Genomic DNA, 6,418 nt, shown 5'->3' with positions numbered 1-6,418 from the left:
AGACACGGTGGTTGGAACCAAATATCTAAAATTTGGACTCATCACACAAAAGGACAGCTTTCCACCGGTCTAATGTCCATTGCCCATGTTTCTTGGCTCAAGCAAGTCTCTTCTTCTTATTGGTGTCCTTTAGTAGTGGTTTCTTTGCAGCAATTCGACCATGATGGGCTGATTCACTCAGTCTCCTCTGAACAGTTTATGTTGAGATGCATCTGTTACTTTAACTCTGTGAAGCATTTATTTGGGCTGCAATTTCTGAGGCTGGTAACTCTAATGAACTTATCCTCTGCAGCAGAGGTAACTCTGGGTCTTCTTTTCCTGTGGCGGTCCTCATGAGAGCCAGTTTCATCAGAGCGCTTAATGGTTTTTGTGACTTAAATTTTCCGTATTGGCTGACCTTCATGTCTTAATGTAAATGACTGTTGTTTGTCTTTGCTTAATTGAGCTGTTCTTGCCATAATATGTACTTGGTCTTTTACCTAATAGGGCTGTGTTATGTATACCACCCCATACCTTGTCACAACACAACTGATTGGCTCAAATGCGTTCACAAGGAAATTCTACAAATTAACTTCTTTTAACAAGGCATACCTGTTAATTTAAATCCATTCCAGGTGACTACCTCATGAAGCTGGACAAAAGAATGCCATTAGTGTGCAAAGCTGTCATCAAGGCAAAGGGTGGCTATGTTGAAGAATCTGTTTAACACTTTTTTAGTTACTACATGATTCCATATGTGTTATTTCATTGTTTTGATGTCTTCACTATTATTCTACAATGTAGAAAATAGTCCAAATTAAGAAAACCCCTGGAATGAGTAGGTGTGTCCTAACTTTTGATTGGTACTGTACGTGTCAATGGGAGTCTCATCTGTCCGTAGAGGTGTCATACTAGTTTGGAGGCCAAACCGTTCAGACGCTGCAGATGTTGTGAGAAGAGTGATTGTCAGGATGTCTCATAGTCTGACAAACACCACTCTAGCTCCTCACCCTTCCCCGCAGATGCAGATGGGTGACATTGGCACATGCGGTGCAAAAAATAGATACTGTATTTTTAGCTTAAACATACGCATTTTATGGGTATTTTTTTAATATGCTTTTTAGATTTCTGTGGCACGGACATAGAATCTAGGGGTTAAGGGTTTACCTTAAGGAATAACTTGGACAGAGCCCCTCTGTCCAAACATTTCGTAAGGTAAGGGCATAATTAAATAAGGGTTTTATAGTAGTTTGAAGGCATGTATGGCAGAAAGAGTCTCTGGTTACCTTGGAGACAACCTGATTCCCTGACTAAATATCATGTCAAACAGATTATTTATCAGATCATTCATTTTGAGAGATCGTAGAATAGAACTTTTACATTCAATACTGCAGAAAAAAATTGATTCAGAAGATAATAAAACATAATTTTTTTCTCAACTTGTTTCTATTACTTTCTATCACGTCAAGCTAACTTACTGAGAAGTTAGCTTGTTAGTCAATTAGCTTTGTAGCCATGGATATTAACCTCCACAAATAATGAATGGAGCACTTAAGGGACCTCATGGGCACCCTTAACCTTTTCACTTAATATAAGGGGGAAATTTGCCTTAAAATAGTTGTGCAACTGACTTAGGGTTAAGTAAAATTTACGGGAAAAGATAAGGAGACAATTAACTTTAGATGTTTTATCCAACCAGGCCCAGGCCCTAAGCAATAACATTTATCTCTATAAAGAGTAGTTACTCTAAGGATGTCTAACCTCAGACATGGCTATAACAACTAACCCACATACCATTAAAACCCTTTACACAGACATTTGGAATTTGTTGTGAAGTAATGATATACTAATGAAGGTACAGTCAAATCTGATTTACTGGAATGTGATGAGGAACTCTGGATAAGCCTGCAAATCACTGAAGATCACAAACATGGTTGGATTGGAGGTGTTGTCTGTGACACTGTCGTACAAGTCAGCATCCTGCCCTGAAGGTTTGTCAGGAGGAACGATCAAGCCTGCTTGTCCCTGAGTGTAGTCTCCAACAAGAACCCTGGCCAGGTACATGTGCTTGATCACCTGTGCATCAGCTTTAGAGTACACTTTTGCTGAATAACTGGAGTCCACAGCAAAGTATGACCCATTGCCAATTGCAGCACCTGGACAACAAATATATTGTACTTAAAGGGTTTAAAAAATATATATAACAATGATACCCAGTTGATCAGATTGATTTATCTCTCTTCATCAAGATCCTCCTCTCTTAGGAAGAGGTCTCAATATAACAGTAAAGAATATTGGTCATCAGACATGTTTCCATGAGACCATTCTCATACCATGTTTTCCAGCGTAGCTGCGATTGAAGCCATGGTTGTTGATCTGGGAGATTGTTTATGTGCTTGTTCTTCTCCTCCAGGAGTTTCTTTCTCATCTGGTAGCTCTTTCACAGTGCTTCGTTTTGGACTCATTCACAATCTTCAAATAGCAAACAAAAAACATGTAGAAATCAACAGTGATTTATCTATTACTGAAGTGCAATTCCACCTAGCTAAATATTTAACAAACAGTAAAGGAATAAGGATAACACATATCCATGGTTTGACGAAATTACAGTTCCATTCTTTAAAAAAATTCCCCAAAATCTATGCTGCCTTTAATGTAGCAGAAAACACATTTTCTTTCAGTTCAACAAGGTCACTACACATCAATCATCAGGCCATTACTTTTTATTGCAAATATTTCCTTTACTTTGAAGAAACAGATGCACTATCATGTTACATAAGCACACCCTAAATAGCATGAGGACATCCTGTCAAGGGCATACACATAAGACACAGACACAAGTGTCCGGTTCCGGGTTGGAGCGAGCGGTCGCATCTACACTTCGGTCCGCAGGTAGTATAACTTTTCATTACATTTCATTATAGTACAACGGTTTGATTTGTCTAATCTTAGCAATTTCTTCTTAGCTAGCTACATAGCCGTCTTTGTATCAAAGATAATTGCGTAATTATCGTATTTCGTCGTCCTAACGTAGTCTACACTGCTTTCTGCCCAGCAGCTAGCTAACGTCCACTAGCACAGCAGCTAGCTAACGTCCACTAGCACTGTAGAAACTATTACACTCAACGACTCGATTAGTGTAGTGTTAGCTAGCTACATAGTTGTCTTTGCTGATCGTATTTTGTCGTCCTAACGTAGTCTACACTGCTTTCTGCCCAGCAGCTAGCTAACGTCCACTAGCACAGCAGCTAGCTAACGTCCAATAGCACTGTAGAAACTATTACACTCAATGACTCGATTAGTGTAGTGTTAGCTAGCTACATAGTTGTCTTTGCTGTCTTCCAAGGTAATTGTGTAGCTTAGAGTGTGTAGACTTAGAGTGATTATCTTAATTTACCGAGGTTAGCTAGCCAGCTATTTGTCGTCCTTAACGTAGGAGTCACTGCTAGCTAGCTAGCTAGCCAACAGCTAGCCAACGTCTTCCGAATTGAACTTCAACAACCCGGTCAACATTCCGCCTCGCTCCACAGGTAGTATCACATTTTCATTTCACTTCATTACAGTACAACGGTTTGATTTGTTCTCTCCTCTCTGCACAGACCATACAAACGCTCCACACCGCGTGGCCGCGGCCACCCTAATCTGGTGGTCCCAGCGCGCACGACCCACGTGGAGTTCCAGGTCTCCGGTAGCCTCTGGAACTGCCGATCTGCGGCCAACAAGGCAGAGTTCATCTCAGCCTATGCCTCCCTCCAGTCCCTCGACTTCTTGGCACTGACGGAAACATGGATCACCACAGACAACACTGCTACTCCTACTGCTCTCTCTTCGTCCGCCCACGTGTTCTCGCACACCCCGAGAGCTTCTGGTCAGCGGGGTGGTGGCACCGGGATCCTCATCTCTCCCAAGTGGTCATTCTCTCTTTCTCCCCTTACCCATCTGTCTATCGCCTCCTTTGAATTCCATGCTGTCACAGTTACCAGCCCTTTCAAGCTTAACATCCTTATCATTTATCGCCCTCCAGGTTCCCTCGGAGAGTTCATCAATGAGCTTGATGCCTTGATAAGCTCCTTTCCTGAGGACGGCTCACCTCTCACAGTCCTGGGCGACTTTAACCTCCCCACGTCTACCTTTGACTCATTCCTCTCTGCCTCCTTCTTTCCACTCCTCTCCTCTTTTGACCTCACCCTCTCACCTTCCCCCTACTCACAAGGCAGGCAATACGCTCGACCTCATCTTTACTAGATGCTGTTCTTCCACTAACCTCATTGCAACTCCCCTCCAAGTCTCCGACCACTACCTTGTATCCTTTTCCCTCTCGCTTTCATCCAACACTTCCCACACTGCCCCTACTCGGATGGTATCGCGCCGTCCCAACCTTCGCTCTCTCTCCCCCGCTACTCTCTCCTCTTCCATCCTATCATCTCTTCCCTCTGCTCATACCTTCTCCAACCTATCTCCTGATTCTGCCTCCTCAACCCTCCTCTCTTCCCTTTCTGCATCCTTTGACTCTCTATGTCCCCTATCCTCCAGGCCGGCTCGGTCCTCCCCTCCCGCTCCGTGGCTCGACGACTCACTGCGAGCTCACAGAACAGTGCTCCGGGCAGCCGAGCGGAAATGGAGGAAAACTCGCCTCCCTGCGGACCTGGCATCCTTTCACTCCCTCCTCTCTACATTTTCCTCCTCTGTCTCTGCTGCTAAAGCCACTTTCTTCCACTCTAAATTCCAAGCATCTGCCTCTAACCCTAGGAAGCTCTTTGCCACCTTCTCCTCCCTCCTGAATCCTCCTCCCCCTCCCCCCCCTCCTCCCTCTCTGCAGATGACTTCGTCAACCATTTTGAAAAGAAGGTCGACGACATCCGATCCTCGTTTGCTAAGTCAAACGACACCGCTGGTTCTGCTCACACTGCCCTACCCTGTGCTCTGACCTCTTTCTCCCCTCTCTCTCCAGATGAAATCTCGCTTCTTGTGACGGCCGGCCGCCCAACAACCTGCCCGCTTGACCCTATCCCCTCCTCTCTTCTCCAGACCATTTCCGGAGACCTTCTCCCTTACCTCACCTCGCTCATCAACTCATCCCTGACCGCTGGCTACGTCCCTTCCGTCTTCAAGAGAGCGAGAGTTGCACCCCTTCTGAAAAAACCTCCCTCCGATGTCAACAACTACAGACCAGTATCCCTTCTTTCTTTTCTCTCCAAAACTCTTGAACGTGCCGTCCTTGGCCAGCTCTCCCGCTATCTCTCTCAGAATGACCTTCTTGATCCAAATCAGTCAGGTTTCAAGACTAGTCATTCAACTGAGACTGCTCTTCTCTGTATCACGGAGGCGCTCCGCACTGCTAAAGCTAACTCTCTCTCCTCTGCTCTCATCCTTCTAGACCTATCGGCTGCCTTCGACACTGTGAACCATCAGATCCTCCTCTCCACCCTCTCCGAGTTGGGCATCTCCGGCGCGGCCCACGCTTGGATTGCGTCCTACCTGACAGGTCGCTCCTACCAGGTGGCGTGGCGAGAATCTGTCTCCTCGCCACGCGCTCTCACCACTGGTGTCCCCCAGGGCTCTGTTCTAGGCCCTCTCCTATTCTCGCTATACACCAAGTCACTTGGCTCTGTCATAACCTCACATGGTCTCTCCTATCATTGCTATGCAGACGACACACAATTAATCTTCTCCTTTCCCCCTTCTGATGACCAGGTGGCGATCGCATCTCTGCATGTCTGGCAGACATATCAGTGTGGATGACGGATCACCACCTCAAGCTGAACCTCGGCAAGACGGAGCTGCTCTTCCTCCCGGGGAAGGACTGCCCGTTCCATGATCTCGCCATCACGGTTGACAACTCCATTGTTTCCTCCTCCCAGAGCGCTAAGAACCTTGGCGTGATCCTGGACAACACCCTGTCGTTCTCAACTAACATCAAGGCGGTGGCCCGTTCCTGTAGGTTCATGCTCTACAACATCCGCAGAGTACGACCCTGCCTCACACAGGAAGCGGCGCAGGTCCTAATCCAGGCACTTGTCATCTCCCGTCTGGATTACTGCAACTCGCTGTTGGCTGGGCTCCCTGCCTGTGCCATCAAACCCCTACAACTCATCCAGAACGCCGCAGCCCGTCTGGTGTTCAACCTTCCCAAGTTCTCTCACGTCACCCCGCTCCTCCGCTCTCTCCACTGGCTTCCAGTTGAAGCTCGCATCCGCTACAAGACCATGGTGCTTGCCTACGGAGCTGTGAGGGGAACGGCACCGCAGTACCTCCAGGCTCTGATCAGGCCCTACACCCAAACAAGGGCACTGCGTTCATCCACCTCTGGCCTGCTCGCCTCCCTACCACTGAGGAAGTACAGTTCCCGCTCAGCCCAGTCAAAACTGTTCGCTGCTCTGGCCCCCCAATGGTGGAACAAACTCCCTCACGACGCCAGGACAGCGGAGTCAATCACCAC

General features: G+C 46.7%; 1 pseudogene; it reads right to left on the bottom strand.

Annotated features, from left to right (window-relative positions):
* Nucleotides 1-1,775: 1,775 nt before the first annotated feature.
* On the bottom strand, nucleotides 1,776-2,749 carry LOC135543780 (protein mono-ADP-ribosyltransferase PARP15-like; annotated as a pseudogene).
* Between the last annotated feature and the right edge of the window lie 3,669 nt (nucleotides 2,750-6,418).

The sequence above is a fragment of the Oncorhynchus masou genome, chromosome 8, assembly GCF_036934945.1.
Source record: "Oncorhynchus masou masou isolate Uvic2021 chromosome 8, UVic_Omas_1.1, whole genome shotgun sequence".
NCBI classification, from domain to species: domain Eukaryota; kingdom Metazoa; phylum Chordata; class Actinopteri; order Salmoniformes; family Salmonidae; genus Oncorhynchus; species Oncorhynchus masou.
The sequence above is the reverse complement of the archived record's forward strand: the minus strand, read 5'-3'. Positions and strand labels throughout refer to the sequence as shown.